At 42.1% G+C, this 11,518-nt stretch overlaps 1 pseudogene; it reads right to left on the bottom strand.

Annotated features, from left to right (window-relative positions):
• Positions 1-341: 341 nt before the first annotated feature.
• LOC127648129 (inositol 1,4,5-trisphosphate receptor-interacting protein-like 2) lies at positions 342-11,093 on the bottom strand (annotated as a pseudogene).
• Positions 11,094-11,518: the final 425 nt, after the last annotated feature.

The raw sequence follows: 11,518 nt of genomic DNA, 5'->3' as shown, positions 1-11,518 counted from the left end.
CATATAACAGGTAACATGAAGTGAAACTGAAGGGATGCCATCAGTACCTGATCCACAAGATGGGCAATTATAATTAACTAAGGCAGACTTAACCACTAATTCTGAGTTGACTCATCCATTGAACAAAATGTATTAATTAAGCAATACTGTAATTTTTACAGTTGCAAAACAAAATGATTCATTCACTCAAAATAAAGGAAATTTGGCAATTAGCTCTACTTGGCTAGAACAACACATCATAGCAGAACAACATTTAATTTAATTTGATTTATGTATGCAATGTACAAGTTTTTTTTACAAACAAGTGGTCTCACTTCACTTATTCCCTCTTAAACAGGATGTTAGGCGAGGCAGATGGTTCCATGTGTAGGCCAGTCGGCGTAGACCATATCAAGGGTGTCATCACTGAATTCAGCCCAGAGGTTGGAGGGTACTTTCTCCTTCACGATCTTAGGCAGAGCCACTGAGTCTGGCAGAAGCCCATTATCACCGCCAAGGAGTAGATGGCAGAGAACCCGAGACTGCAGGCACTCCATTAGACGGCGAAGAAGCTCATTTACATTTACGCATTTGGCAGACGCTTTTATCCAAAGCGACTTACAGTGCAATTATTACAGGGCAATCCCCCCAGAGCAACCTGGAGTTAAGTGCCTTGCTCAAGGACACAATGGTGGTGGCCATGGGGTTAGAACCTGTGACCTTCTGATTAACAGCCCTGTGCTTTAGCCACTACACCACCACCACTCCACACCAGCTCATCCAGTCTGTCCACAAGGCTGCACTCTTCCCAGGCCTCAGGGGATGTATGGAGTAGCAAACGAAGCCAAGCAGTCTTCAGAGCATAGGAAGAAAGGACTCCTCGCCATTCAGCTTTGGCCTGCTGGTCCAACGTCTCCCCACCAAGGTTCCGTACCACTTTTAGAAGCTGAAGGCACTTTAGATGACAAGAACTGTATGGCAATCTGCCTTCTAGCCATCCCAGCAGTCTCTGCTCCTGTCGGGGAAAATACACTGTCCACAGGTCCTCTCAGCCTGTTGGGATGCCACCAAGAAGGTGCCATCACCAAGAGGCAAGGCTGGGATCAGCCAAATGCCCATGGAGATGTGGCAGCAGACATAATCAGAGCGGGGCATCAGACGTAGAATTACCTGCTTCTCCTCACTGAGAGCCAAACTGATGGAGCAGCGCTGTTCAATGGGTATCGCAGAGTAGCAAGGGAACGCTGAGTGTCCATGTAAAACCAGCGCAGGACAGAGTCTGGACTCATCCTGTAAGTACTTTGAGCATTGTGTAAGTGCATAAAAATATCAGTGAAACCTTTGTGATGGCGCATCCACTCTGCCTTGAGAGGTGTGTTCAGCGTGCACAGTGGTGGCCCCCCATTTTTATCAGTGCAAATACTAGCCTCCAGTTTTAGCCCCCGAGGGGCCTGCAGTGGTACCAGGATGTCAAAGCAATCTGGCGAGCCCACCTTGTGCACCTCATATGAGCTCCCGACCTGCATGAAGTCACCTCGGAAGGCCAGAGAAGACTCGGGTGGGATGTTGGTGCATCCCACCCTCACAAGTTCACTCACCAGCTTGGCAACATGGGCTTTACTGTGGCCAAGAACATGTGGAGAAAGACGCACGTGCTTCTCATAGTGATCATCCAGTAGATCTCTCTTAGATACTCCTGATTTTGAGTGTGCCTCTTTTTTTAAAACCCTCTTAGCAGGGGCTTCCGGTTCCGGCGACTGAGTGAATGGCAGCATAGTCCATCGTCTCCTCCGACGATTTAATTAAAATTCCACTAAATCTTGAGAAAAATAAAAATATTCTTTTAAAGCAGTATATAATAGTGGGACAACAATGGAAACAAGCGAGAAGAGCAGGAAAACTAGCACAGAGACAGCAAGAAGGCGCCGGTGCGACACGTGCGTTAACACAAAATCAAGATGCTAATCGTCAGCAAAATCACCCGGATAATATGCAAATCAATCTGGAACGAATCTTGGAGGAGATTCAAAACTTTCGCAAAGAGAATAATCATCAGCTGGATGAAATTAAGATCGCATTAAACAAGACAAATCAAAGAATCGGCCACGCAGAAGATCGCATTGAAGAAATTGAAACGCGAATGCAAAACGTGGAAGAGACAATGCAAAAAATGATAAAAATGCAGTCGCATCTGGAAAGTAAGCAGATTGACCAAGAAGGTAGATCAAGAAGAGATAATATAAGGATATACAATGTGCCAGAGGGCGCAGAGAGAAATCCCATGACTGACTACGTTGAACAACTCCTGCGAGACACTTTGGATTTTCCTCCGGAGACAGAACTGCATGTGGAGAGAGCACACCGGGCACTTGCACCCAAACCGGGAGTGAACGCGAGACCCAGGTCGATCGTAGTGAAATTCCTCAGGTACAAAATGAAAGAAGAAGTGATCCGGAAGGCGTGGATGAAAAAGGATATTTTTGTGGGTCAACAAAAAATGTACTTCGATCATGATTATCCTTCTGCGGTTCTTCAGAAAAGGAAGGAATACACTGAGGTGAAAAAAGTCCTGAAAGAAAAGAAGATTCGATTCCAGACCCCTTATCCGGCAAGATTACGTGTGTTCTATGAGGATGGGACCCACATCTACCACACAGCTGAAGAAGCGTATCTGGATATGGAGGAAAGAGGGTTCAACGTGGAGAAAACATCGCTGACTGAATCACTCATTGAACAACTCGAGCGCACGTCTTGGGAGACTGTTTCACAACGAAAGGCAAGAGGTAAAAAGGCTCCGAGACCGACAGACATCAGGGAACTCTACAGGCATATAGAAGATAATGTGAGGCTGCATATGCACTCTACAATAAAAAATTAATGAAGAAAAATACTGGAGGTTATCCATGTTTTTGGACCTTAAATCGGATAGACTTTGATTTAATCTCTCTCTTAGTATTATGGAATAACAGCACGTCGGACACGTGAGTTATGTTCTCGTATATCTCATGTAAAGATGGTGAACTGGAGGGCCCCGATCACCACTGTGGAAGAGAAGGTTCCCCCTCCATGCTGGACGCCACTACCAACCTGTTACAGGGTCGTTTGTTCGAGACCCCTATCTTGGAAGCACATTTTGTTTGTCAGGTTTTTTTTATTTTCTCTTTACTTGTTCGTATATTGGTTCTCCAGGGACTGTGCCTCTACTATCCTTTAGATTTCAGTGTTATATTGAACTGACATGACAAATAACAAAGTAAAAGTAATTTCTTTTAATGTGAATGGTTTGCTTAACCAAATCAAAAGGAAAAAAATCTTAGGCAAAATGAAAAAAGAAAATGCTCATATTGTATATCTACAAGAGACACATCTGGGTAATATTGAGCATGAAAAATTGAAAAGAATGGGATTCACTCAGATCTATTACTCATTGTATCATACAGGGCATAGGAGAGGAGTTATTATTTTGATATCCCATAAGGTTATTTTTGAAAAGAAATACGAGTATGCTGATAAAGAGGGTCGATTTATTTTTGTTCATGGAATGATGAATGGAACATGTGTTACTTTATTTAACATTTATGCCCCACCTGGTAGTAATGTTACCTTTTTTCAAGAAGTATTTCAGATTATGTCCTCTGAAACACAAGGTATATTGATCTGTGGAGGTGATTTAAATGTACATTTACAACCTGAGCTTGACTCCTCAAACAAAAAAACAACATTTTCTAAACCCATTCTTCGGAAAATTAACACATTGATGAATGATATTGGCATAATTGATGTATGGAGAGACCTATATCCAAATACTAAGGACTATACACATTTGTCCCCCCCACATAATGTCTACACCAGGATAGATTATTACCTTATGTTTAATAGAGATAGGATCAGAGTGACAAGCTGCGATATTGGAACGATAGATATCAGTGATCATGCCCCAATCTACTTAACATTAAAACTAGATAACAAACCTAAGGATACCTTGTGGAAATTTAACTTGAATCTTCTTAATGATCCCTCTTTTAAAATATATATAAAAAATGAAATCCATTCTTATTTAGAAATTAATGATAATGAAGAGGTCACAACCCCCATATTGTGGGATGCTGCAAAAGCAGTTTTAAGAGGTAAAGTTATAGCACTAGCCTCACTTAGAAAGAAAATTCGACAACAGGAGTTAAAAAAATTACAACATCAATTACATTTATTAGAAAAAGAACATAAGGACAAGCACACCTCAAAAATACTAGAACAAATGAAAAAAATAAGAAACAAAATTAATATGCTATATACTCAAGAAATAGAGAAAAAAAATTATGTTTTCTAGGCAAAAATATTACGAAAATGGATCTAAATTTATGAAAACATTAGCATGGAAATTAAGTCAAGTCAAGTCAAGTCAAGTGGTTTTTATTGTCGTTTCAACCATATACAGTTAGTACAGTACACAGCAAAACGAGACAACGTTCCTCCAGGACCATGGTGCTACATAAAAACAACAAAGGACCAACATAGGACCACATGAGACTACACAACGAAATAAAATACCTATATAAACTACCTATATAAAGTGCACGTGCAAACATGTGCAAAAAGTACGGGACAGTACAACAAATTACTGACAATGAACAGGACAATAGACAGTGCAGCGCCGACCAGTACTCAGTAGTGCAAAAAGATGACAGTTTCTAAAAATGTAAACATAACATACTATGAGATAATGTTCTATGCACATAGCAGTTATTGAGGTAGCAGACAGTTATAAAGTGACAGTAATTAAAGTGCAACTCAGGACACGTGTGTGTCAAACCAGTCTCTGAGTATTGAGGAGTCTGATGGCTTGGGGAAGAAGCTGTTACACAGTCTGGCCGTGAGGGCCCGAATGCTTCGGTACCTCTTGCCAGACGGGAGGAGGGTAAAGAGTTTGTGTGAGGGGTGTGTGGGGTCAGTCCACAATGCTGGTTGCTTTGTGGATACAGTGTTTTTTGTAAATGTCTTTGATGGAGGGAAGAGAGACCCCAATGATCTTCTCAGCTGTCCTCACTATCCTCTGCAGGGCTTTGTGGTCCGAAGCGGTGCAAGTCCCAAACCAGGCAGTGATGCAGCTGCTCAGGATGCTCTCAATAGTCCCTCTATAGAATGTAGTGAGGATGGGGGTTGGGAGATGTGCTTTCCTCAGCCTTCGAAGAAAGTAGAGACGCTGCTGGGCTTTCTTGGTGATAGAGCTGGTGTTGAGGGACCAGGTGAGGTTCTCCGCCAGGTGAACACCAAGAAATTTGGTGCTCTTGACAATCTCCACAGAGGAGCCGTCGATGTTCAGCGGAGTGTGTTCACCTTGTGCTCTCCTAAAGTCAACAACCATCTCTTTTGTTTTGTCGACATTCAGGGACAGGTTGTTGGCTCTACACCAGTTCGTCAGCAGCTGCACCTCCTCTCTGTATGCTGACTCGTTGTTCTTGCTGATGAGACCCACCACGGTCGTGTCATCGGCGAACTTGATGATGTGATTCGAGCTGTGCATTGCTGCACAGTCGTGAGTCAGCAGAGTGAACAGCAGTGGACTGAGCACACAGCCCTGGGGGCCCCAGTGCTCAGTGTGGTGGTGGTGGAGATGCTGTTCCCGATCCGGACTGACTGAGGTCTCCCAGTCAGGAAGTCCAGGATCCAGTTGCAGAGGGAGGTGTCCAGGCCCAGCAGGTTCAGCTTTCCAATCAGGTGCTGGGGAATGATTGTGTTGAATGCTGAGCTGAAATCTATGAACAGCATTCGAACGTATGAGTCCTTATTGTCTAGGTGGGTGAGGGCCAGATGGAGGGTTGTGGTGATGGCATCGTCCGTTGAACGGTTTGAACGATCACGCAAACTGCAGTGGGTCTAGTGAGGGGGCAGCTGGGTCTTAATCTGCCTCATGACGAGCCTCTCGAAGCACTTCATGATGATGGGTGTAAGTCGCGACGGGACGGTAGTCGTTGAGGCAGGACACTGAAGACTTCTTTGGCATGGGGATGATGGTGGTGGCCTTGAAGCACGTTGGAACAACGGCGCTGCTCAGAGAGATGTTGAAGATGTCGGTAAGAACATCTGCTAGCTGGTCTGCACATCCTCTGAGCACTCTGCCAGGAATGTTGTCTGGTCCAGCAGCCTTCCGTGGGTTGACTCTACGTAGAGTTTTCCTCACATCTGCCGTGGTAAGACAGAGCACCTGGTCGTTGGGAGGAGGGGTGGACTTCCTCGCCATCACGTCGTTCTGCACTTCAAACCGAGCGTAGAAGTCGTTCAGCGCATCTGGAAGGGAGGCATCTTTGTCACAGGCAACTGATGTTGTCCTGTAGTTGGTGATGGCCTGGATGCCCTGCCACATGCGCCGCGTGTCACCGCTGTCCTGGAAGTGACTGTGGATTCTCTGGGCGTGTCGCGCTTTGCCTCTCTGATTGCCCGTGACAGTTTGGCCCTAGCTGTTCTTAGGGCTGCCTTATCGCCTGCTCTGAAGGCGGAGTCTCGGACCTCAGCAGCGTGCGCACCTCCGCAGTCATCCACGGCTTCTGGTTGGAGCGTGTGGTGATGGTCTTGGAGAAAGTGACATCATCAATGCACTTGCTGATGTAGCTGGTCACTGATGCTGTGTATTCCTCCAAGTTGGTAGAATCGCCATATGTTGCAGCCTCCCTGAACATGTGCCAGTCAGTACACTCAAAACAGTCCTGAAGAGCAGAGATGGCTCCTGCTGGCCAGGTTTTCACCTGCTTCTGAAGCGGTTTTGTGCGTCTGACTAGCCGGTCTGTATGCTGGAATTAACATAACAGAGATGTGGTCTGAGTAGCCGAGGTGGGGCGGGGCTCCGCCCGTGCAGCGCCTGGGATGTTTGTGTAAACAAGATCAAGCGCGTTAGCCCTCTCGTTGCAAAGTCCACATACTGATGGAATTTAGGGAGCACTGTCTTGAGATTTGCATGGTTGAAATCTCCGCGACAATAAACAGTCCGTCGGGGTGAGCGTTCTGCAGTTCAGCTCATAGCCCCATACAGTTCACAGAGCTTCCTTAGCGTTACGCTGGGGAATGTAAACTCCGGTTATGCAAACAGTGGTGAATTCCGTGGTAGATAAAAAGGTCTGCATCTAACAGTCACAAGCTCCAACAGCGATGAACAGTAACTAGAGACTAACATAGAGTTCTTGCACCATTCGTGTTGATGTAAACACACAAGCCACCACCGCGAGTCTTACCGCAGAGAGCTGTATTTCTGTCGGCACGAAGCGAGGCGAGCCCGTCTAGCTGAATGGCGGCATCCGAACTCTGTCGCTGAGCCACGTCTCCGTGAAAACAAAGACGCAGCAGTCTCTAAACTCACGCTACGTAGCCTGCTGGAGTCGGATATAGTCCAGTTTATTGTCCAGGGAGCAAACATTTGAGAGCAGGATAGACGGGAGAGCCGGCCGGCTAGGGTTTGTTTTTAGCCTAGCATGGACCCCCGCCCTCTTTCCGCGCTTCGCTCTCGCACACCGCTTACGACGTCCTCTCCCCGCCACCGGCATCAGGCGACGCCGAGGGCTGGAGGCCTGGTCTCCGCAGCAAGCCGAGTACGCGTAGCGCCTCCTGCAGGTCATCATGCAGCTTGGTTTTTGCATGATTTTTATATTTGAGTAGTGTCTGGCGATGGTAGACACGAACACTGGTTGCTCCGATGTCCATGTGTTGCAAAAGTCGGGCTTTTTTAACAAAAATAGCACCGTTGTGGATCCGGAGTGGCCGCTGCGTGCTACCGCGCCGCCATCTAAAATAGAGAGAAAACAACAAGCAGATCAAACAATATACAAAGTCAGGGATACTATTACCAATACAGTACAAACCAAACAAGAGAACATTCAAGATGTTTTTGAAAGGTTTTATAAAAAATTATATTCGAAAATGCCCAAAGATAGACACCAGGAGATTGATAGTTTTTTAGATGCATTAAAGTTACCTACCCTTACTGATGAGCAAAATAAAACACTGATATCAGAAATAACCGCAAATGAAGTAAAAGGGGCTATTACTAAATTAAAATCTAATAAATCCCCAGGACCGGATGGATTTACTGGGGAGTGGTATAGAGCATTCCAAAAGGAACTAATACCTATCTTGGTCTGTACTTTTAATTGGATTTTAAAGAATGCGATAACTCCCCCATCTTGGAAGGATGCAGTTATATCTATTATTCCAAAAGAAGGCAAAGATAAGTTAGAATGTGGATAGTATAGACCTTTATCAATATTAAATGTTGATTATAGACTGTTCACATCAATTATGGCCAGAAGAATGGAAGAATTCCTGCCCAACCTAATAAATCAAGATCAATCAGGTTTTATTCGCCAGCGCCAGACACAGGACAATATTAGGCGTACATTGCAAGTTATGAATCATATCAGGAAAATAAATTAAAATCAATAATTCTAAGTTTAGATGCTGAAAAAGCCTTTGATTCAGTTAGCTGGACCTATCTTTATAAGGTTCTACGCAAATTTGGCTTTCATGAAGTTATAATTAAAAGTATACAGGCACTTTATGATACACCAACTGCAAAGATAAAGATTAATGGGTATTTATCAAAGTCATTTACATTGGAAAGAGGCACTAGGCAAGGATGTCCATGGTCCCTCAATTATTTGCACTATACTTGGAACCCTTAGTACAAAGCATAAGACAGGATAAAACAATCCAAGGCATCAGTATAAAAGGAGTGGAACACAAAATAGCCTGCTATGCAGATGATATACTGATTTATCTTGGAGATCCAACCAAATCTTTACCCCAACTCATGGAAAAATTTCAGAATTCTGGCCCTCTCTCGGATATAAATTAAATATTGATAAAACAGAAATAATTTCATATAATTATAATCCCCCTGTAAATATTAAAAATACATATTTGTTAAAATGGCATACAAAATCATTTAAATATTTAGGTATCCATTTGACGAAAAACATAGAAAAATTACAAAGAAAGAATTTTGATCCACTAAATGTAAAAATCAAAGAAGATTTAGCCAAATGGAATCTAATTCCCTTTTGTAGTTTTAGTTCAAGGATTGAAGCAATTAAAATGAATGTACTGCCAAAATATCTTTACTTATTCCAATGTCTACCTGTAGAAATTACTGGAAAACAATTCACAGAATGGGATAAAATGCTTTCACGTTTTATTTGGCAAGGGAAAAAGCCCAGAGTACGCTTTAAAACATTGCAGCTCCCAAAGGATAAAGGAGGGTGGGCTCTTCCCTCATTAAAAGATTATTATACAGCAGTGCAAATTAGGACAGTGGTATATTGGTGTGACCCACATTATAACGCTCCTTAGAAGGATATGGAAATTTGTACTACAAAGAATATTCCTGTACAAACAATATTAGTAGATAATAATTTGCGACAATAGATAAGCTAGAAGACCCATGGACAAAGCTTACTTTAAATGTTTGGGCAACGGCGATAAAATAATTTAATTTGTTGGAATACTCTTCCATCTTTAAATGGATTGCTTATGATTCAGACTTCACTCCAAATCAATCTGATAACAGGTTTAGATTGTGGACAAATAAGGGAATAACTTCTTTTTGCACAATCATTGAGAAAGGTGAAATTTTAAGCTTTCAAGTATTAAAGGAAAAGTTTTTATTAGAAAATCAAGATTTCTATCGATACCTTCAGGTTCGAAGTTATTATGATAAAAAAATAAAAGGAAGATACAAAGACAATTTGAATCCACTGATAGACTTGCTTAAGAAGGCATACACATCAGGTACTAGATATAAGATAGTTTCTCAGATATACAAGAGTTTAATAATATGAAAAAACACTCGACAAGTTACATCAAAGAGAAATGGTTGAAAGAAAGTGGAATAATTTTCACTGATGAAGAGTGGTCGACTGTATGGAAATTTCAGTGGAAATCAACTAGGTCACTAAATTGGAAGGAGTACTGCTGGAAAAACATTGTTAGATATTTTATAACACCAATACAAACGGCCAAATACAGTAATAACACTCCAAAATGTTGGCGAAACTGTGGATGCAATGAAGCAAACCATTTCCATATATTTTGGGAATGTCTACAAATTCAAGAATATTGGAAAGAAATACAGGATGCTCTTGAACATATTTTTAGAGGAGACATGCCTCTAGAATGCAAATTACTGTATTTTGGTTGTGTATGTTCAGATATAGTAGCAGCAGATAATAAATACCTGATGGGAGTGCTTTTAGCAGCCAGTAAGAAGGCAATCACACGCAAATGGTTAAAACAAGAGAGACCAGCACTAGATGACTGGATAGATGTGACCATTGAAATTTATATGATGGAAAAGATAACTTTTGTTGTTAATTTGAAGAAAGATGTTTTTCTGGAAAAATGGAGGAAATGGGTTGAATATGTATCAGAAAGAAGGTCAGATTTTGCTGCTATACTTAAATAATGAAGATTAATATATAATGTATATGTTAATAATATATGTCTGCATGTGTATGTAATAATAATTCTCATAAGTCACTTGAGATTATAATAATAAGTCATTTGAGGTTGTTAAGGATGGAATCTAACTAGGACACATGTTCTCTCCCTGGATGTATATAGTTACCCCCTTTTATTTATTTATTTGTTTTTTCTTCTTTCTTTTAGTACCCTTCCTATTTGTATTTATTTTCTGTTGTAAAAAAAAAAGTTATACTTTGAAACAATTAAACAAACCTGGAGTACAATATATATTTAAAACGCATTAGGTAAATGTACATACCTGTATTTGTAAAGACACTTTGTGATTGCATTGAGCACTATATTTAACCTGAAATGATTGTATATGATTGTACTCAAATGAATGATCAAAATAAACACAAAATAACAAAAAAAAAAAAAAAACCCTCTTAGCAGAGCCAGGCTGAGTTGAGCAGTACTTAATGAAGAAGTAGCATAACATGAAAGCTAGGATGTACTTAAAACAGTGAGATAGCTCCAGGTCCCTGGTCAGAACAATCGGTATCTTGGTCCTCCGAACCTCTGAAGATTAATTGTTGCAGTAGTAGAAGAATGGTGAGGATACAAGTGACCAGTGGCCAGAACAACTTGAGGTTGAGAGTGTAAATGCTCATCCTCTTCCTCTTTCTCCTCCAGTCCACTTCAGCTGAATGGGAAAAGTTGGAGCTAGCCCATGCTGAACCACTTTTCCAGCCACTGAAAACTAGGCCAAGCTGATGTTCGTTCTGCCCTCTCACACAAAAACGAAACCCAGTTCGCCTTGTCTGTAGTGTGAGGGGAAGTTTACATTGTAAAGTTTCAGATGCTGTGTGCTCTAAGGGCAAGAGCAGTCCTCTCATTCAGGATGTTTGAAAATCCCCCCCTTTTGTCACAAGCGAAGCACTGTGTGAAATTGGAGAGCGTGCTCTTAGTGTGTGAGCTCAGAGGAAATGCCAAACTCTTGTGAGAGGAATTTATATTTAAAAAAGAGGCATTCAGAACAGAATGCTCTCTCCACATTGTGTCGGAGAAGCGACACTAGGGGTCTCTCTTGAGCCAC

This window comes from Xyrauchen texanus, chromosome 8 (genome assembly GCF_025860055.1).
Source record: "Xyrauchen texanus isolate HMW12.3.18 chromosome 8, RBS_HiC_50CHRs, whole genome shotgun sequence".
Lineage (NCBI taxonomy): Eukaryota > Metazoa > Chordata > Actinopteri > Cypriniformes > Catostomidae > Xyrauchen > Xyrauchen texanus.
The sequence above is the reverse complement of the archived record's forward strand: the minus strand, read 5'-3'. Positions and strand labels throughout refer to the sequence as shown.